Source organism: Oncorhynchus gorbuscha, unplaced genomic scaffold (assembly GCF_021184085.1).
Source record: "Oncorhynchus gorbuscha isolate QuinsamMale2020 ecotype Even-year unplaced genomic scaffold, OgorEven_v1.0 Un_scaffold_922, whole genome shotgun sequence".
Lineage (NCBI taxonomy): Eukaryota > Metazoa > Chordata > Actinopteri > Salmoniformes > Salmonidae > Oncorhynchus > Oncorhynchus gorbuscha.
The window spans coordinates 87,021-110,000 of NW_025745880.1; the positions used below are offsets into that span (position 1 = coordinate 87,021).

The window sequence follows — 22,980 nt, forward strand, 5'->3', positions numbered from 1 at the left end:
ACTCTAAGTACCACTGTCTACCTGATGGTCCATCTCTCCTGTGTCCTGACTCTAAGTACCACTGTCTACCTGATGGTCCATCTCTCCTGTGTCCTGACTCTAAGGACCACTGTCTACCTGATGGTCCATCTCTCCTGTGTCCTGACTCTAAGTACCACTGTCTACCTGATGGTCCATCTCTCCTGTGTCCTGACTCTAAGTACCACTGTCTACCTGATGGTCCATCTCTCCTGTGTCCTGACTCTAAGTACCACTGTCTACCTGATGGTCCATCTCTCCTGCTTCCTGAACTCTAAGTACCACTGTCTACCTGATGGTCCATCTCTCCTGTGTCCTGACTCTAAGTACCACTGTGTCCTGACTCTAAGTACCACTGTCTACCTGATGGTCCATCTCTCCTGCTTCCTGAACTCTTGTTCTTCTGGGCTGAAGACCTGTTCTTAGATGCACGGAAGCTGTCTTCTGTCAAATCTGAGAGAAGAAGTAGTTCAGGTGTACACACAGAGTCAGTGTAATTCCTCTCATCACCTCCCTCTGAAATATACAACTACTGGCAATTAGATAGACAATGAGAGGGGAGAGAAAGAGAGTGGATAGAGAGAGGGGAGAGAGATAATAGCTGCCCTTACAGTGTTAGACTGTTGGCTGATCTAGGCTAGGTGATAGACAGTAGGCTGATCTAGGCTAGGTGATAGATAGCTGGTATGGAAAGGATGGGAATTATAATCCTACCATTTGGTAAATGAAATGGGAGTGTTTTTATAGGCGGTGTTCACTGGACCAAAGACAAGTCCTTACCTGGGGAAGGCATGCTTCTACGAGACCAAGATGAAGGCCTCTGCTTCAGTTTGGACGGTGTGGCCTGGGGGAGAGAGAGGGATTGTAAGAGGGATCATGAGAGAAAGAAAGAGAGAGATATGAATGCACAGTACAACTCCAGTCCTCCATTACCACCAAAAGCCCAACTCCAGTACTCCCAATACGACCAGGATGGGTTGATAATAATATGACCAGGATGGGTTGATAATATAACCAGGATGGGTTGATAATATGACCAGGATGGGTTGATAATATGACCAGGATGGGTTGATAATATGACCAGGATGGGTTGATAATATGACCAGGATGGGTTGATAATATGACCAGGATGGGTTGATAATATAACCAGGATGGGTTGATATTAATATGACCAGGATGGGTTGATAATATGACCAGGATGGGTTGATAATATGACCAGGATGGGTTGATAATATGACCAGGATGGGTTGATAATAATATGACCAGGATGGGTTGATAATATGACCAGGATGGGTTAATAACATGACCAGGATGGGTTGTTAATAACATGACCAGGATGGGTTAATAATAATATGACCAGGATGGGTTGATAATATAACCAGGATGGGTTGTTATTATGACCAGGATGGGTTGATAATATGACCAGGATGGGTTGATAATAATATGACCAGGATGGGTTGATAATATGACCAGGATGGGTTGATAACATGACCAGGATGGGTTGATAACATGACCAGGATGGGTTGATAATAATATGACCAGGATGGGTTGATAATAATATGACCAGGATGGGTTGATAATATGACCAGGATGGGTTGATAATAATATGACCAGGATGGGTTGTTAATAACATGACCAGGATGGGTTGATAATAATATGACCAGGATGGGTTGATAATATGACCAGGATGGGTTGTTAATAACATGACCAGGATGGGTTGATAATAATATGACCAGGATGGGTTGATAATATGACCAGGATGGGTTGTTAATAACATGACCAGGATGGGTTGATAATAATATGACCAGGATGGGTTGTTAATAACATGACCAGGATGGGTTGATAATAATATGACCAGGATGGGTTGATAATATAACCAGGATGGGTTGATAATATGACCAGGATGGGTTGATAATATGACCAGGATGGGTTGATAATATGACCAGGATGGGTTGATTATATGACCAGGATGGGTTGACAATATTACCAGGATGGGTTGATAATATAACCAGGATGGGTTGATAATATAACCAGGATTGTGCCTTTGTCTTCTGGACAACGAAAGAAAGTTGATATGAAAACCAATAGAACAGGAGAGAAATGGCATTGGGGTGGGTCTCTACAGAAAGAAAGAAAATCATTCAAAAATACTTCCCTAGAAAGCTCGACTTCGCCACAGTGGAATCAGGGATCAGTAAGCTTCTTTAAAAACAATACCTGTAGATTGTTTCAGATCACAAGCTCGTAGGCATATGCCTACTGGGAAGCTCGCAATTTGTGCAGGGCAGGTGGCAATAAACCTAGCTGATTACTGAGTTGAGGCTGTCAGTGAAAAGCATCTCAGATATTGAGAAGATAATGTGTCTTGAGTATAATTTATAATCTTGAGAAAAGGGGAGGGGTGTGTGGCGAACCAGTCTCTCCACAACGACCTCCGCCCCGTCTCTCTCCACAACGGCCTCCGCCCCGTCTCTCTCCACTACGGCCTCCACCCCGTCTCTCTCCACAACGGCCTCCGCCCCGTCTCTCTCCACAACGGCCTCCGCCCCGTCTCTCTCCACAACGGCCTCCGCCCCGTCTCTCTCACAACGGCCTCCGCCCCGTCTCTCTCCACAACGGCCTCCGCCCCGTCTCTCTCCACAACGACCTCCGCCCCGTCTCTCTCCACAACGACCTCCGCCCCGTCTCTCTCCACTACGGCCTCCGCCCCGTCTCTCTCCACAACGGCCTCCGCCCAGTCTCTCTCCACAACGGCCTCCGCCCCGTCTCTCTCCACAACGGCCTCCGCCCCGTCTCTCTCCACAACGGCCTCTGCCCCTTCTCTCTCCACTACGGCCTCCGCCCCGTCTCTCCACTACGGCCTCCGCCCCGTCTCTCTCCACTACGGCCTCCGCCCGTCTCTCTCCACTACGGCCTCCGCCCCGTCTCTCTCCACTACGGCCTCCGCCCCGTCTCTCTCCACTACGGCCTCCGCCCCGTCTCTCTCCACTACGGCCTCCGCCCCGTCTCTCTCCACTACGGCCTCCGCCCGTCTCTCTCCACTACGGCCTCCGCCCCGTCTCTCCACAACGGCCTCCGCCCCGTCTCTCCACAACGGCCTCCGCCCCGTCTCTCCACAAAGGCCTCCATCCTGTCTCTCCACAACGGCCTCCGCCCCGTCTCTCTCCACTATGGCCTCCGCCCCGTCTCTCTCCACTACGGCCTTCCTTTGATATATATATTTTTTTGTGGAAACGTTGTTTGCAGAGATCACAACCTGCTAATCTTGTGAGTTTTGGTTTCATTTAGAGTTTGGAGTGCTCCGTGTGAGCAATGAGCGTGTGTCTGGTTTCTCTGTCCTGATCATGTTGGGGGAACGTATGTCTGGTTTCTCTGTCCTGATGATGTAGGGGGAACGTATGTCTGGTTTCTCTGTCCTGATGATGTTGGGGGAGCGTGTGTCTGGTTTCTCTATCCTGATGATGTTGGGGGAGCGTGTGTCTGGTTTCTCTGTCCTGGTGATGTTGGGGGAGCGTGTGTCTGGTTTCTCTGTCCTGGTGATGTTGGGGGAGCGTGTGTCTGGTTTCTCTGTCCTGATGATGTTGGGGGAGCGTGTGTCTGGTTTCTCTGTCCTGATCATATTGAGGGAACGTGTGTCTGGTTTCTCTGTCTCTGTCCTGATAATGTACGCTGTGTTTCCATCGGCAAGACAGAACAGCTGCCTCAGGGTCAGGGTAGGGTTAGGGTCAGGGTCAGGGTTAGGCCTAACAGGCCTCTGTATGCTGTGTTTCTGTGCTTCGGCAGGACAGAACAGCTGCCTCAGGGTCAGGGTCAGGGCCAGGGTCAGGGTCAGGGTCAGGCCTAACAGGCCTCTGTATGCTGTGTTTCTGTGCTTCGGCAAGACAGAACAGCTGCCTCCGGTAAGACAAGGGGGTGGAGGTCCGTGTCTATTTGTAAATAACAGCTGGTGCGCAAAATCAAATATTCAAGGAAGTCTCGAGGTTTTGTTCGCCTGAGGTAGAGTATCTCATCAATCAATCAGTCAAAGATGTACTGTGTTTCCGACGACACATTGGTGCGGCTGGCTTCCCGGGTTAAGCGAGCAGTGTGTCGAGAAGCAGTGCGGCTTGGCGGGGGGGGGGGGGGGTGCTATAGGGCTCTGGTCTATAGTAGTACCACTATATAGGGAATAGGGCTCTGGTCTATGGTAGTACCACTATATAGGGAATAGGGATCTGGTCTATAGTAGTGCCACTATATAGGGAATAGGGCCCTGGTCTATATTAGTACCACTATATAGGGAATAGGGCTCTGGTCTATAGTAGTACCACTACATAGGGAATATGGCTCTGGTCTAAAGTAGTACCACTATATAGGGAATAGGGCTCTGGTCTATAGTAGTACCACTATATAGGGAATAGGGCTCTGGTCTATAGTAGTACCACTATATAGGAATAGGGCTCTGGTCTATAGTAGTACCACATATAGGGAATAGGGCTCTGGTCTATAGTAGTACCACTATATAGGGGATAGGGCTCTGGTCTAAAGTAGTGAACTATATAGGGAATAGTGCTCTGGTCTATAGTAGTACCACTATATAGGGAATAGGGCTCTGGTCTATAGTAGTACCACTATATAGGGAATAGGGCTCTGGTCTATAGTAGTACCACTATATAGGGAATAGGGCTCTGGTCTATAGTAGTACCACATATAGGGAATAGGGCTCTGGTCTATAGTAGTACCACTATATAGGGGATAGGGCTCTGGTCTAAAGTAGTGAACTATATAGGGAATAGTGCTCTGGTCTATAGTAGTACCACTATATAGGGAATAGGGCTCTGGTCTATAGTAGTACCAATATATAGGGAATAGGGCTCTGGTCAATAGTAGTACCACTATATAGGGAATAGGGCTCTGGTCTAAAGTAGTACCACTATATAGGGAATAGGGCTCTGGTCTATAGTAGTACCACTATATAGGGAATAGGGCTCTGGTCTATAGTAGTACCACTATATAGGGAATAGGGCTCTGGTCAATAGTAGTACCACTACATAGGGAATAGGGCTCTGGTCTAAAGTAGTGCACTATATAGGGAATAATTTGGGATGCATTCAATCTCAAGGAAAAAATGACAGCAGAAAGATTTAAAAAAAATAATTGTTTTACCTTCTGAACTGGTGTTGGAAACATCTGTTGAACCTCAGCTTCCTCTGGAAAACAGAGCTTTATTAATTATGGAAACATCTGTAGAACCTCAGCTTCCTCTGGAAAACAGAGCTATATTAATTATGGAAACATCTGTAGAACCTCAGCTTCCTCTGGAAAACAGAGCTATATTAATTATGGAAACATCTGTAGAACCTCAGCTTCCTCTGGAAAACAGAGCTATATGAATTATGGAAAAATCTGTTGAAATACAGAGCTTTATTTTATATTTTATAATCTGAATAGTGAGTGCAGACAGTGTGTTTGGTGTGGGGGGGGGACCAACCTGGGGGTAGAGGGGACACTATGTCGAAGGCAGAGTCATCAGTCTCCTCTCTGCCCTCTGACAGAACATCACTCTGGAAAACAGAGACAAGGATTTACCACAACACAACACAGCTTGAGAGTTTAAAGAGAAGACAGTTGAATTGCCATTCAGGGTTTAAAGAGAAGACAGTTGAATTGCTATTCAGGGTTTACAGAGAAGACAGTTGAATTGCCATTCAGGGTTTAAAGAGAAGACAGTTGAATTGCCATTCAGGGTTTAAAGAGAAGACAGTTGAATTGCCATTCAGGGTTTAAAGAGAAGACAGTTGAATTGCCATTCAGGGTTTAAAGAGAAGACAGTTGAATTGCCATTCAGGGTTTAAAGAGAAGACAGTTGAATTGCCATTCAGGGTTTACAGAGAAGACAGTTGAATTGCCATTCAGAGTTTAAAGAGAAGACAGTTGAATTGCCATTCAGGGTTTAAAGAGAAGACAGTTGAATTGCCATTCAGGGTTTACAGAGAAGACAGTTGAATTGCCATTCAGAGTTTAAAGAGAAGACAGTTGAATTGCCATTCAGGGTTTAAAAAGAAGACAGTTGAATTGCCATTCAGGGTTTACAGAGAAGACAGTTGAATTGCCATTCAGAGTTTAAAGAGAAGACAGTTGAATTGCCATTCAGGGTTTAAAGAGAAGACAGTTGAATTGCCATTCAGGGTTTAAAGAGAAGACAGTTGAATTGCCATTCAGGGTTTACAGAGAAGACAGTTGAATTGCCATTCAGAGTTTAAAGAGAAGACAGTTGAATTGCCATTCAGGGTTTAAAGAGAAGACAGTTGAATTGCCATTCAGGGTTTACAGAGAAGACAGTTGAATTGCCATTCAGAGTTTAAAGAGAAGACAGTTGAATTGCCATTCAGGGTTTAAAAAGAAGACAGTTGAATTGCCATTCAGGGTTTACAGAGAAGACAGTTGAATTGCCATTCAGAGTTTAAAGAGAAGACAGTAGAATTGCCATTCAGGGTTTACAGAGAAGACAGTTGAATTGTCATTCAGGGTTTAAAGAGAAGACAGTTGAATTGCCATTCAGGGTTTAAAGAGAAGACAGTTGAATTGCCATTCAGGGTTTACAGAGAAGACAGTTGAATTGCCATTCAGAGTTTAAAGAGAAGACAGTTGAATTGCCATTCAGGGTTTACAGAGAAGACAGTTGAATTGCCATTCAGGGTTTACAGAGAAGACAGTTGAATTGCCATTCAGGGTTTACAGAGAAGACAGTTGAATTGCCATTCAGGGTTTACAGAGAAGACAGTTGAATTGCCATTCAGGGTTTACAGAGAAGACAGTTGAATTGTCATTCAGGGTTTAAAGAGAAGACAGTTGAATTGCCATTCAGAGTTTACAGGGAAGACAGTTGAATTGTCATTCAGGGTTTAAAGAGAAGACAGTTGAATTGCCATTCAGGGTTTACAGAGAAGACAGTTGAATTGCCATTCAGAGTTTAAAGAGAAGACAGTTGAATTGCCATTCAGAGTTTAAAGAGAAGACAGTTGAATTGCCATTCAGAGTTTAAAGAGAAGACAGTAGAATTGCCATTTAGAGCTGCTGTTACGGAGTATTCAACCCCCCTTGGCTCGTTCCTCTCAGACAGAGTCATATCTTTTTAAAGAGTATCTTTAATTCAGAGCCAGTTATGGGGTTACGGGTTGGTTGGCCCTTAAAGGTTGCAGCAGCACTGTCAACGCCCCAACCGCCTACAGCGGCTTACGGAGTACTCAACCCGCCCTTGGCATTTTAACTATTTTGTTGCCTTTACAACCTGGAATTCAAATGGATTTTTCGGGGGTTTGTATCATTTGATTTACACAATATGCCTGAAGATGCAAAATATAGTTTATTGTGAAACAAACAAGACAGCCAAAAAAACTGAACTTGAGCGTGCATAGATATTAACCCCCCCACAAAGGCAATACTTTGTAGAGCCACTTTTTACAGCAATTACAGCTGCAAGTCTCCTGGGGTATGTCTCTATAAGCTTGGCACATCAAGCCACTGGGATTTTTGCCGATTCTTCAAGACAAAACTGTTCCAGCTCCTTCAAGTTGGATGGGTTACGCTGGTGTGCAGCAATCTTTAAGTCATACCACATATTCTCAATTGGATTGAGGTCTGTGCTTTGACTAGGCCATTCCAATATATTTAAATGTTTCCCCTTAAACCAGTCGAGTGTTGTTTCAGCAGTATGCTTAGGGTCATTGTCCTGCTGGAAGGTGAACCTCCGTCCCAGTCTCAAATCTCTGGAAGACTGAAAAAGTTTCCCTCAAGAATTTCCCTGTATTTAGCACCATCCATCATTCCTTCAATTCTGACCAGTTTCCCAGTCCCTGCCGATTAAAAACATCCCCACAGCATGGTGCTGCCACCACCATGCTTCACTGTGATGAGAGGTTTTGGGTTTGCGCCAGACATAGTGTTTTCCTTGATGGCAAAAAAGCTGAATTTGAGTCTCATCTGACCAGAGTACCTTCTTCCATATGTTTGGGGAGTCTCCTACAGTACCTTCTTCCATGTGTTTGGGGAGTCTCCCACAGTACCTTCTTCCATATGTTTGGGGAGTCTCCCACAGTACCTTCTTCCATTTGTTTGGGGAGTCTCCCACAGTACCTTCTTCCATATGTTTGGGGAGTCTCCCACAGTACCTTCTTCCATATGTTTGAGGAGTCTCCCACAGTACCTTCTTCCATATGTTTGAGGAGTCTCCCACAGTACCTTCTTCCATTTGTTTGGGGAGTCTCCCACAGTACCTTCTTCCATATGTTTGGGGAGTCTCCCACAGTACCTTCTTCCATATGTTTGGGGAGTCTCCCACAGTACCTTCTTCCATCTGTTTGGGGAGTCTCCCACAGTACCTTCTTCCATATGTTTGGGGAGTCTCCCACAGTACCTTCTTCCATATGTTTGGGGAGTCTCCCACAGTACCTTCTTCCATATGTTTGGGGAGTCTCCCACAGTACCTTCTTCCATATGTTTGAGGAGTCTCCCAGAGTACCTTCTTCCATATGTTTGGGGAGTCTCCCACAGTACCTTCTTCCATATGTTTGAGGAGTCTCCCACAGTACCTTCTTCCATATGTTTGGGGAGTCTCCCACAGTACCTTCTTCCATATGTTTGGGGAGTCTCCCAGAGTACCTTCTTCCATATGTTTGGGGAGTCTCCCACAGTACCTTCTTCCATATGTTTGAGGAGTCTCCCATAGTACCTTCTTCCATATGTTTGGGGAGTCTCCCACAGTACCTTCTTCCATATGTTTGAGGAGTCTCCCAGAGTACCTTCTTCCATATGTTTGGGGAGTCTCCCACAGTACCTTCTTCCATATGTTTGAGGAGTCTCCCACAGTACCTTCTTCCATATGTTTGGGGAGTCTCCCACAGTACCTTCTTCCATATGTTTGGGGAGTCTCCCAGAGTACCTTCTTCCATATGTTTGGGGAGTCTCCCACAGTACCTTCGTCCATCTGTTTGGGGAGTCTCCCACAGTACCTTCTTCCATATGTTTGGGGAGTCTCCCACAGTACCTTCTTCCATCTGTTTGGGGAGTCTCCCACAGTACCTTCTTCCATATGTTTGGGGAGTCTCCCACAGTACCTTCTTCCATATGTTTGGGGAGTCTCCCAGAGTACCTTCTTCCATATGTTTGGGGAGTCTCCCACAGTACCTTCGTCCATCTGTTTGGGGAGTCTCCCACAGTACCTTCTTCCATATGTTTGGGGAGTCTCCCACAGTACCTTCTTCCATCTGTTTGGGGAGTCTCCCACAGTACCTTCTTCCATATGTTTGGGGAGTCTCCCACAGTACCTTCTTCCATCTGTTTGGGGAGTCTCCCACAGTACCTTCTTCCATCTGTTTGGGGAGTCTCCCACAGTGCCTTTTGGCGAACACCTTTAGTGTATTTCTTTCTTTAAGCAATGGCTTCTTTTTCCCCACAGCCACTTCAGGGTCTTTGGTCTCTGTGTTGCCTCTCTGATTAATGCCCTCCTTGCCTGGGTTTTGGTGGGCGGCCCTCCTTGCCTGGGTTTTGGTGGGCGGCCCTCCTTGCCTGGGTTTTGGTGGGCGGCCCTCCTTGCCTGGGTTTTGGTGGGCGGCCCTCCTTGCCTGGGTTTTGGTGGGCGGCCCTCCTTGCCTGGGTTTTGGTGGGCGGCCCTCCTTGCCTGGGTTTTGGTGGGCGGCCCTCCTTGCCTGGGTTTTGGTGGGCGGCCCTCCTTGCCTGGGTTTTGGTGGGCGGCCCTCCTTGCCTGGGTTTTGGTGGGCGGCCCTCCTTGCCTGGGTTTTGGTGGGCGGCCCTCCTTGCCTGGGTTTTGGTGGGCGGCCCTCTTTGCCTGGGTTTTGGTGGGCGGCCCTCCTTGCCTGGGTTTTGGTGGGCGGCCCTCCTTGCCTGGGTTTTGGTGGGCGGCCCTCCTTGCCTGGGTTTTGGTGGGCGGCCCTCTCTTGGCAGGTTTGTTGTGGTGCCATATTCTTTACATTTTTATAATAATGGATTTAATGGTGCTCCGTGGGGTGTTCAAAGTTTCTGATATTGTTTTATAACCCAACCCTGATCTGTACTTCTCCACAACTTTGTCCCCGACCTGTTTGGGGAGCTCCTTGGTCTTCATGGTGCCCCTTGCTTAGTGGTGTTGCTGACTCTGGGGCCTTTCAGAGCAGGTGTTTGGTGGTGCCCCTTGCTTAGTGGTGTCGCAGACTCTGGTGCCTTTCAGAGCAGGTGTTTGGTGGTGCCCCTTGCTTAGTGGTGTTGCAGGCTCTGGGGCCTTTCAGAGCAGGTGTTTGGTGGTGCCCCTTGCTTAGTGGTGTTGCAGACTCTGGTACCTTTCAGAGCAGGTGTTTATATACTGAGATTATGTGACAGATCATGTTACACAGGTGGACTTTATTTGAATAATTATGTGACTTCTGAAGGTAATTGGTTGCACCAGATCTTATTTAGGGGCTTCATAGCAAAGGGGGTGAATATCCACACACCACATTTCAGTTTTTTTTTTTCGAAACAAGTTATTTTTTTCATTTCACCAATTTGGACTATTTTGTGTTTGTCCATTATATGAAATCCATTTAGATTACAGGTTGTAATGCAACAGAATAGGAACAACACCGAGGGGGTGAATACTTTTGCAAGGCACTGTACATAGCGCACAAAATAGGTGTGAACTGGCAGAAGAGTTGAGTCCTCAAAGTCAAGAGACATCAGTTTTCTACCCCAGAGTCCTTTTCTACCCCAGAGTCCTTTTCTGCCCCAGAGTCCTTTTCTGCCCCAGAGTTCTTTTCTACCCCAGAGTCCTTTTCTGCCCCAGAGTCCTTTTCTACCCCAGAGTCCTTTTCTGCCCCAGAGTCCTTTTCTGCCCCAGAGTCCTTTTCTACCCCAGAGTCCTTTTCTGCCCCAGAGTCCTTTTCTGCCCCAGAGTTCACTTTAAAAAGGACTGAGATGGGTCGTTTTCTACCCCAGAGTTCACTTTAAAGAGGACTGAGATGGGTCCTTTTCTGTCCCAGAGTTCACTTTAAAGAGGACTGAGATGGGTCCTTTTCTACCCCAGAGTTCACTTTAAAGAGGACTGAGATGAGTCCTTTTCTACCCCAGAGTTCACTTTAAAGAGGACTGAGATGGGTCCTTTTCTACCCCATGGTCCTTTACTACCCCAGAGTTCACTTTAAAGAGGACTGAGATGGGTCCTTTTCTACCCCAGAGTTCACTTTAAAGAGGACTGAGATGGGTCCTTTTCTACCCCAGAGTCCTTTTCTACCCCAGAGTCCTCCAGAACTGGGCCTAAGAGCTTTCCACACCTGGATTGTCCAACATTGGCCCATTATTATTTTATAAATGCTTCAAGCTCTGTCAAATTGGGTGTTGATCATTGCTAGACAAACCTTTTCAGGTCTTGACATAGATTTCCAAGTAGATTTCAGTTAAAACTATAACTCGGCCACTCAAGAACATTAACTATCTTCTAAGTATGCAACTCCAGTGTAGATGTGGCCTTGAGTTTTAGGTCATTGTCCTGCTGAAAGGTGAATTCATCTCCCAGTGTAGATGTGGCCTTGTGTTCTAGGTTAATGTCCTGCTGAAAGGTGAACTCCTCTCCCAGTGTAGATGTGGCCTTGCGTTGTAGGTTATTGTCGTGCTGAAAGGTGATTTCATCTCCCAGTGTCTGGTGGAAAGCAAACTGAACCAGGTTTTCCTCTAGGATTGTGCCTGTGCTTAGCTCCATTCCATTTTATTTTAATCCTGAAAAACTCCCCAGTCCTTAACAATGACAAGCATACCCATAACATGATGCAGCAACCACTATGCTTGAACATATGAGGAGTGATACTCAGTAATGTGTTGTATGGGATTTGCCCCAAACACAACACTGTATTCAGGACAAACATTGTATTACCTACATACCACATACAGTTTTACTACCTGTTTTACAGGCCGGGTGTAGAGGTCATGACCCAAACTCTTCCTACCTGTTTTACAGGCCGGGTGTAGAGGTCATGACCCAAACTCTTCCTACCTGTTTTACAGGCTGGGTGTAGAGGTCATGACCCAAACTCTTCCTACCTGTTTTACAGGCCGGGTGTAGAGGTCATGACCCAAACTCTTCCTACCTGTTTTACAGGCCGGGCGTAGATGTCATATCCGTCTCTGGTCGGACTTCTCCCCCGGCGATCCAGAGACTGGTAGACATGACTATCTTCATCTGACAGACCCGATCTCTCTAAGTCCTCCTCCTCCTCTTCATCATCATCATGGTCTTCAGAGAGCCCAGGAGAGGGCAAGCGAGGCCGGCCGGCCAAAGATTCTGGCTCTCCGTCTCTAAATAAAGACATGAGAGAGAGAGATCACAGATCTACTCCTCTAGACTGGTATCACTGATTCACAGCTTTGGTCACTGAGGGCAGACTACTGTAAGTGACCTACTACAGATATAGGATCTTCATTTGATCATCATGTTGTTGCAGGAATTTTTTTGTAGTGTATTCAATGTTTTAAAAAAGGTTGCTAATGTTTATAAATTTTCCACTTAAAAAAATGTCAGATGTTATTTTGCCCTAATGAGAAATATATCAACCACCACAAAACATGTATATAATTATAATCCACATAATAATTCACATTTCCTGTTGCCGCAGGATTATTTTCCTGCTGTGAAAAACTGGGTCAAATTAAGATACGGCATCTGTAGGTGGCACTGCAGGCTCTCTCTCAATTCATCTGTGCTCGACTCTTCCTCAAAAAGTATTGGAGAAGAAGGTCTGAGGGGCGGGACCTTGAGCCTTCTCCTCCAATACGTTTCAAACAAGACGCTAGGAGACAGGATGCAAGGAATCGCAGAAGAATTGATTGTCAGACTCGGTGATGTTGACAGATTCTGAGTGACACCAACAAGCAAAGGCGGCCTACCTAGTGTAGAGCGCCGTGCTGGCGTAAGGCTCGAACGTGGTGTGTCTCTGAGCGTGAGCAGTCACTCTCGGAGAAGGATCTGGGCGTGCAGGAGGGAGTGCGATGGTCCGGCCGGTCAACGACGACGACAAGATGGCGAGCTGCCAAGGCAGACCTGTAGTACGGACAGAAAGACGAGTTAAAGAGGAAGTGGAGGATACAGACAAAAGTAGAAAACACACTGTCACTATGGATGAGGGTTCATTAAACACAGATGGATGAGGGTTCATTAAACAGATGGATGAGGGTTCATTAAACAGATGAATGAGGGTTCATTAAACAGATGGATGAGGGTTCATAAACACACAGATGGATGAGGGTTCATTAAACAGATGGATGAGGGTTCATTAAGCACAGATGGATGAGGATTCATTAAACAGATGGATGAGGGTTCATTAAACAGATGAATGAGGGTTCATTAAACACAGATGGATGAGGGTTCATTAAACAGATGGATGAGGGTTCATTAAACACAGATGGATGAGGGTTCATTAAACAGATGGATGAGGGTTCATTAAACACAGATGGATGAGGGTTCATTAAACACAGATGGATGAGGGTTCATTAAACAGATGGATGAGGGTTCATTAAACACATGGATGAGGGTTCATTAAACACAGATGGATGAGGGTTCATTAAACACATATGGATGAGGGTTCATTAAACACAGATGGATGAGGGTTCATTAAACAGATGGATGAGGGTTCATTAAACAGATGGATGAGGGTTCATTAAAACACAGATGGATGAGGGTTCATTAAAACACAGATGTATGAGGGTTCATTAAAACACAGATGGATGAGGGTTCATTAAACACTGATGGATGAGGGTTCATTAAACAGATGGATGAGGGTTCATTAAACAGATGGATGAGGGTTCATTAAACAGATGGATGAGGGTTCATTAAACACAGATGGATGAGGGTTCCTTAACACACAGATGGATGAGGGTTCATTAAACAGATGGATGAGGGTTCATTAAACAATGACAGATGAGGGTTCATTAAACAGATGGATGAGGGTTCATTAAGCACAAATGGATGAGGGTTCATTAACACACAAATGGATGAGGGTTCATTAAGCACAGATGGATGAGGGTTCATTAAGCACATATGGATGAGGGTTCATTAAAACAGATGGATGAGGGTTCATTAAGCACAGATGGATGAGGGTTCATTAAACAGATGGATGAGGGTTCATTAAGCACAGATGGATGAGGGTTCAATAAGCACAGATGGATGAGGGTTCATTAAGCACAGATGGATGAGGGTTCATTAAAACAGATGGATGAGGGTTCATTAAGCACAGATGGATGAGGGTTCATTAAACACAGATGGATGAGGGTTCATTAAACACAGATGGATGAGGGTTCAATTAACACAGGTGGATGAGGGTTCATTAAAACACAGATGGATGAGGGTTCATAAACACACAGATGGATGAGGGTTCATTAAACACAGATGGATGAGGGTTATTTAAAACACAGATGAATGAGGGTTCATTAAAACACAGATGGATGAGGGTTCATTAAACACAGATGGATGAGGGTTCAATAAGCACAGATGGGAGTCAACAACAAAAACAAGTGGTACTTATAAGTCCGTGACAGATGGGATGAAGTTACCTGTAATTACAGATTTTAACCCAGATGGGATGAGGTTACCTGTAATTACAGGTTTTAACCCAGATGGGATGAGGTCACCTGTAATTACAGGTTTGAACCCAGATGGGATGAGGTCACCTGTAATTACAGGTTTGAACCCAGATGGGATGAGGTCACCTGTAATTACAGGTTTGAACCCAGATGGGATGAGGTCACCTGTAATTACAGGTTTTAACCCAGATGGGATGAGGTCACCTGTAATTACAGGTTTTAACCCAGATGGGATGAGGTCACCTGTAATTACAGGTTTTAACCCAGATGGGATGAGTTTACCTGTAATTACAGGTTTTAACCCAGATGGGATGAGGTTTCCTGTAATTACAGGTATTAACCCAGATGGGATGAGTTTACCTGTAATTACAGGTATTAACCCAGATGGGATGAGGTTACCTGTAATTACAGGTTTTAACCCAGATGGGATGAGGTTACCTGTAATTACAGGTTTTAACCCAGATGGGATGAGGTCACCTGTAATTACAGGTTTTAGCCCAGATGGGAGGAGGTCACCTGCAATAACAGGTTTTAGGATAGATGGGATGAGGTCACCTGTAATAAGAGGTTTTAGGACAGATGAGATGAGGCCACCTGTAATAACAGGTTTCAGCCCAGATGGGCTGAGGTCTCCTGTAATAACAAGTTTTAGCCCAGATGGGATGAGGTCACCTGTAATAACAGGTTTTAGCCCAGATGGGATGAGGTCACCTGTAATAACAAGTTTTAGCCCAGATGGGATGAGGTCACCTGTAATAACAGGTTTTAGCCCAGATGCGATGAGGTCACCTGTAATAACAGGTTTTAGCCCAGATGGGATGAGGTCACCTGTAATAACAGGTTTTAGGATAGATGGGATGAGGTCACCTGTAATAACAGGTTTTAGCGCAGGTGAGATGATGTCACCTGTAATAAGAGGTTTTAGGACAGATGGGATGAGGTCACCTGAAATAACAGGTTTTAGCCCAGGTGAGATGATGTCACCTGTAATAAGAGGTTTTAGGATAGATAAGTCAGAATTCACATAGTCATTCATACTTACATGTACAATAAGTCATCTGAGAGTCATGGCAATAAGGTTAGAAAGAAAAAGGATGACAGAAGAGGGTGGAAGGGTAGAGGAAAGAAGGAACGAGGAGACAAGGAACGAGCAGACAAGGAACGAGAAGGGAAGTGGAGACAAGGAACGAGGAGACAAGGAACGAGGAGACAAGGAACGAGAAGGGAAGTGGCGACAAGGTACGAGGAGACAAGGAAAGAGAAGAGAAGTGGAGACAAGGAACGAGAAGGGTAGAGGAGAGAAGGAATGAGGAGACAAGGAACGAGGAGACAAGGAACGAGGAGACAAGGAACGAGGAGACAAGGAACCAGAAGGGAAGTGGAGACAAGTAACGAGGAGACAAGGAACGAGGAGACAAGGAACCAGAAGGGAAGTGGAGACAAGGAACGAGGAGACAAAGAACGAGGAGACAAGGAACGAGGAGACAAGGAACCAGAAGGGAAGTGGAGACAAGGAACGAGGAGACAAGGAACGAGGAGACAAGGAACCAGAAGGGAAGTGGAGACAAGGAACGAGGAGACAAGGAACCAGAAGGGAAGTGGAGACAGAAGGGAAGTGGAGACAAGGAACGAGGAGACAAGGAACCAGAAGGGAAGTGGAGACAAGTAACGAGGAGACAAGGAACAAGGAGACAAGGAACCAGAAGGGAAGTGGAGACAAGGAACGAGGAGACAAGTAACGAGGAGACAAGGAACGAGGAGACAAGGAACCAGAAGGGAAGTGGAGACAAGGAACGAGGAGACAAGGAACGAGGAGACAAGGAACCAGAAGGGAAGTGGAGACAAGGAACGAGGAGACAAGGAACGAGGAGACAAGGATCCAGAAGGGAAGTGGAGACAAGGAACGAGGAGACAAGGAACGAGGAGACAAGGAACGAGAAGGGAAGTGGAGACAAGGAACGAGGAGACAAGGAACGAGGAGACAAGGAACGAGGTGACAAGGAACGAGAAGGGAAGAGGAGAGAAAGACGTCAGACAGAGTTGAATGTGCATCCCAAATGACACCCTATTCCCTACATAAACGCACTATCCTACGGGCCCTGGTGAAAAGGTGTGCATTCTATATAGGGTACAGGATGCCATTTGGGATGCAACCCCGTTTGTGAGGTGTATGTTCCATATAGGTACCTGGGTCTTTCTGGAGAGGGGTACGGGCTGCGAGGGGGAGGGGTACGGGGTACAGCAGGCCGGGGGGCGATGGTGGCTGCAGGGATCAAGCCGTGAGCTATGTGCCTCTAAATCAAAACAAACCTTATTAGGGGGAAGCGTTCACCACAACACAGGGAAGGTGAGGTGATGAGGTGTGAGGAGATGAGGTGTGAGGTGATGAGGTGTGAGGAGATGAGGTGTGAGGTGTGAGGTGATGAGGTGTGAGGAGATGAGGTGTGAGGTGATGAGGTGTGAGGTGATGAGGTGTGAGGTGATGAGGTGTGAGGTGATGAGGTGTGAGGAGATGAGGTGTGAGGAGATGAGGTGTGAGGTGATGAGGTGTGAGGTGATGAGGTGTGAGGTGATGATGTGTGAGGAGATGAGGTGTGAGGAGATGAGGTGTGAGGAGATGAGGTGTGAGGAGATGAGGTGTGAGGTGATGAGGTGTGAGGAGATGAGGTGTGAGGTGATGAGGTGTGAGGAGATGAGGTATGAGGAGATGAGGTGTGAGGAGATGAGGTGTGAGGTGATGATGTTAACATGGAGGTTGATGGTTATGGAGTTGACGAGGAGGATCTTTGAGACAAGTAGACTGACCAAATGTTTACAAATATGGTGAACACAGCATCACTTCCTGTATAACACACACTCCCACGGACCACAGCATCACTTCCTGTATAACACACACACACTCCCACGGACCAAAGCATCACTTCCTGTATAACACACACACACTCCCACGGACCACAGCATCACTTCCTGTATAACACACACTCCCACGGACCAAAGCATCACTTCCTGTATAACACACACACACTCCCACGGACCACAGCATCACTTCCTGTATAACACAAACACACACACTCCCACGGACCACAGCATCACTTCCTGTATAACACACACACTCCCACGGACCACAGCATCACTTCCTGTATAACACACACACACTCCCACAGACCACAGCATCACTTCCTGTATAACACACACACTCCCATGGACCCCAGCATCACTTCCTGTATAACACACACACTCCCACGGACCACAGCATCACTTCATGTATAACACACACACACTCCCACAGACCACAGCATCACTTCCTGTATAACACACACACACTCCCACAGACCACAGCATCACTTCCTGTATAACACACACACTCCTCACGGACCACAGCATCACTTCCTGTATAACACACACACTCCCACGGACCACAGCATCACTTCCTGTATAACACACACACTCCCATGGACCACAGCATCACTTCCTGTATAACACACACACTCCCACGGACCACAGCATCACTTCATGTATAACACACACTCCCACGGACCACAGCATCACTTCCTGTATAACACACTCCCAGGGACCACAGCATCACTTCCTGTATAACACACACACTCCCACGGACCACAGCATCACTTCATGTATAACACACACACACTCCCACAGACCACAGCATCACTTCCTGTATAACACACACACTCCCACGGACCACAGCATCACTTCCTGTATAACACACTCCCACGGACCACAGCATCACTTCATGTATAACACACACACACACTCCCACAGACCACAGCATCACTTCCTGTATAACACACACACTCCCACGGACCACAGCATCACTTCCTGTATAACACACACACTCCCACGGACCACAGAATCACTTCCTGTATAACACACACACTCCCACAGACCACAGCATCACTTCCTGTATAACACACACACACACACTCCTCACGGACCACAGCATCACTTCCTGTATAACACACACACACACTCCTCACGGACCACAGCATCACTTCCTGTATAACACACACACACACACACTCCTCACGGACCACAGCATCACTTCCTGTATAACACACACACTCCCACAGACCACAGCATCACTTCCTGTATAACACACACACTCCTCACGGACCACAGCATCACTTCCTGTATAACACCGGGACTACAAACAGCTTGAGTAAACTAACACACTCCTAACAAAGGCACTTCTGAATCGCTTCATTCTTGACCATTGCTTTTCTGTTTGTCATATAGTGTTCAATGTAGAGGGGAGAGCGAGGTAAGTTGAGCCATCTTTTACCTACAGAATCGCTCTGGAGAAACTCCCCATCCAACCAGACAGAGCCTGAGAGGATCTGCTGAGGAGAATGGGATAAACTCCCCGTCCAACCTGACAGAGAGGATCTGCAGAGAGGAATGGGAGAAACTCTCCATCCAACCAGACAGAGCCTGAGAGGATCTGCAGAGAGGACTGGGAGAAACTCCCCAAATACAAGCTTGTAGAGGTCATACCCAAGAAGACTGGAGGCTGTAATCGCTGCCAAAGGTGCTTCAACAAAGTACTGAGTAAAAGGTCTGGATACTTAAGGACACTTAAGGAAATGTGATACTTCAGCTTTTTATTTTAAAATAAATGAGCAAAAAATCAATAAAAACCTGTTTTTGCAATGTCCTTATGGAGTATTGTGTGTAGATTGATGAGGGGAAAAACACTTTAATCAATTTTAGAGTAAGCCTCTTCCCTTCTCGAAGCAGAGCGACAAAGTCGACTGGCTAACTAGTCCAGTAAGAAGCAGAGAGACAAAGTCGGCTGGCTAACTAGTCTAGTAAGAAACAGAGAGACAAAGTCGGCTGGCTAACTAGTCTAGTAAGAAGCAGAGAGGCAAAGCTGGCTGGCTAACTAGTCTAGTAAGAAGCAGAGAGACAAAGCTGGCTGGCTAACTAGTCTAGTAAGAAGAGGCAGAGCTGGCTGGCTAACTAGTCTAGTAAGAAACAGAGAGACAAAGTCGGCTGGCTAACTAGTCCAGTAAGAAGCAGAGAGACAAAGTTGGCAGGTTAACTAGTCCAGTAAGAAGCAGAGAGACAAAGTTGGCAGGCTAACTAGTCTAGTAAGAAGCAGAGAGACACAGTTGGCTGGCTAACTAGTCTAGTCAGAAGCAGAGAGAGAGTTGGCTGGCTAACTAGTCTAGTAAGAAGCAGAGAGAGAGTTGGCTGGCTAACTAGTCTAGTAAGAAACAGAGAGACAAAGTTGGCTGGCTAACTAGTCTAGTAAGAAGCAGAGAGACAACGCTGGCTGGCTAACTAGTCTAGTAAGAAGCAGAGAGAGAGTTGACTGGCTAACTAGTCTAGTAAGAAGCAGAGAGACGAAGTTGGCTGGCTAACTAGTCTAGTAAGAAGAGGCAAAGCTGGCTGGCTAACTAGTCTAGTAAGAAACAGAGAGACAAAGTCGGCTGGCTAACTAGTCTAGTAAGAAGCAGAGAGGCAAAGCTGGCTGGCTAACTAGTCTAGTAAGAAGCAGAGAGACAAAGCTGGCTGGCTAACTAGTCTAGTAAGAAGAGGCAGAGCTGGCTGGCTAACTAGTCTAGTAAGAAACAGAAAGACAAAGTCGGCTGGCTAACTAGTCCAGTAAGAAGCAGAGAGACAAAGTTGGCAGGTTAACTAGTCCAGTAAGAAGCAGAGAGACAAAGTTGGCAGGCTAACTAGTCTAGTAAGAAGCAGAGAGACACAGTTGGCTGGCTAACTAGTCTAGTCAGAAGCAGAGAGAGAGTTGGCTGGCTAACTAGTCTAGTAAGAAGCAGAGAGAGAGTTGGCTGGCTAACTAGTCTAGTAAGAAACAGAGAGACAAAGTTGGCTGGCTAACTAGTCTAGTAAGAAGCAGAGAGACAACGCTGGCTGGCTAACTAGTCTAGTAAGAAGCAGAGAGAGAGTTGACTGGCTAACTAGTCTAGTAAGAAGCAGAGAGACGAAGTTGGCTGGCTAACTAGTCTAGTAAGAAGAGGCAAAGCTGGCTGGCTAACTAGTCTAGTAAGAAGCAGAGAGACGAAGTTGGCTGGCTAACTAGTCTAGTAAGAAGAGGCAAAGTTGGCTGGCTAACTAGTCTAGTAAGAAGCAGAGAGACAAAGTTGGCTGGCTAACTAGTCTAGTAAGAAGCAGAGAGACAAAGATGGCTGGTTAACTAGTCCAGTAAGAAGCAGAGGGACAAAGCTGGCTGGTTATCTAGTCTAGTAAGAAGCAGAGAGACAAAGCTGGCTGGCTAACTAGTCTAGTAAGAAGCAGAGAGACAAACTTGGCTGGCTAACTAGTCTAGTAAGAAGCAGAGAGACAAAGCTGGCTGGCTAACTAGTCTAGTAAGAAGCAGAGAGAGAGTTGACTGGCTAACTAGTCTAGTAAGAAGCAGAGAGACAAAGTTGGCTGGCTAACTAGTCTAGTAAGAAGCAGAGAGACAAAGCTGGCTGGCTAACTAGTCTACTAAGAAGCAGAGAGACAGAGTTGGCTGGCTAACTAGTCTAGTAAGAAGCAGAGACAAAGTTGGCAGGCTAACTAGTCTAGTAAGAAGAGACACAGTTGACTGGCTAACTAGTCTAGTAAGAAGCAGAGAGACCAAGCTGGCTGGCTAACTAGTCTAGTAAGAAGCAGAGAGACAGAGTTGGCTGGCTAACTAGTCTAGTAAGAAGCAGAGACAAAGTTGGCAGGCTAACTAGTCTAGTAAGAAGCAGAGAGACAGAGTTGGCTGGTTAACTAGTCTAGTAAGAAGCAGAGACAAAGCTGGCTGGTTAACTAGTCTAGTAAGAAGCAGAGACAAAGTTGGCAGGCTAACTAGTCTAGTCAGAAGAGACACAGTTGACTGGCTAACTAGTCTAGTAAGAAGCAGAGAGACAAAGCTGGCTGGCTAACTAGTCTAGTAAGAAGCAGAGATACAAGGTTGACTGGCTAACTAGTCTAGTAAGAAGCAGAGAGACAAAGTTGGCTGGTTAACTAGTCTAGTAAGAAGCAGAGAGAGAGTTGACTGGTTAACTAGTCTAGTAAGAAGCAGAGAGAGTTGACTGGCTAACTAGTCTAGTAAGAAGCAGAGAGAGAGTTGGCTGGTTAACTAGTCTAGTAAGAAGCAGAGAGAGTTGACTGGCTAACTAGTCTAGTCAGAAGCAGAGAGACAAAGCTGGCTGGTTAACTAGTCTAGTAAGAAGCAGAGATACAAAGCTGGCTGGTTAACTAGTCTAGTAAGAAGCAGAGAGACAAAGATGGCTGGTTAACTAGTCTAGTAAGAAGCAGAGAGACAGAGTCGGCTGGTTAACTAGTCTAGTCAGAAGCAGAGAGACAAAGTTGACTGGCTAACTAGTCTAGTAAGAAGCAGAGAGAGAGTTGACTGGCTAACTAGTCTAGTAAGAAGCAGAGAGACAAAGTTGGCTGGCTAACTAGTCTAGTAAGAAGCAGAGAGACAAAGCTGGCTGGCTAACTAGTCTACTAAGAAGCAGAGAGACAGAGTTGGCTGGCTAACTAGTCTAGTAAGAAGCAGAGACAAAGTTGGCAGGCTAACTAGTCTAGTAAGAAGAGACACAGTTGACTGGCTAACTAGTCTAGTAAGAAGCAGAGAGACCAAGCTGGCTGGCTAACTAGTCTAGTAAGAAGCAGAGAGACAGAGTTGGCTGGCTAACTAGTCTAGTAAGAAGCAGAGACAAAGTTGGCAGGCTAACTAGTCTAGTAAGAAGCAGAGAGACAGAGTTGGCTGGTTAACTAGTCTAGTAAGAAGCAGAGACAAAGCTGGCTGGTTAACTAGTCTAGTAAGAAGCAGAGACAAAGTTGGCAGGCTAACTAGTCTAGTCAGAAGAGACACGGTTGACTGGCTAACTAGTCTAGTAAGAAGCAGAGAGACAAAGCTGGCTGGCTAACTAGTCTAGTAAGAAGCAGAGATACAAAGTTGACTGGCTAACTAGTCTAGTAAGAAGCAGAGAGACAAAGTTGGCTGGTTAACTAGTCTAGTAAGAAGCAGAGAGAGAGTTGACTGGTTAACTAGTCTAGTAAGAAGCAGAGAGAGTTGACTGGCTAACTAGTCTAGTAAGAAGCAGAGAGAGAGTTGGCTGGTTAACTAGTCTAGTAAGAAGCAGAGAGAGTTGACTGGCTAACTAGTCTAGTCAGAAGCAGAGAGACAAAGCTGGCTGGTTAACTAGTCTAGTAAGAAGCAGAGATACAAAGATGGCTGGTTAACTAGTCTAGTAAGAAGCAGAGAGACAGAGTCGGCTGGTTAACTAGTCTAGTCAGAAGCAGAGAGACAAAGTTGACTGGTTAACTAGTCTAGTCAGAAGCAGAGCTGTCTGAGAGTCAGACTGGTTAACTAGTCTCGTCAGAAGCAGAGCTGTCTGAGAGTCAGACTGGTTAACTAGTCTC

General features: G+C 46.1%; 1 pseudogene; it reads right to left on the reverse strand.

The window, feature by feature from the left end:
* Positions 1-22,980, reverse strand: part of LOC124020807 — a 105,449-nt pseudogene that overhangs the window by 79,999 nt on the left and 2,470 nt on the right.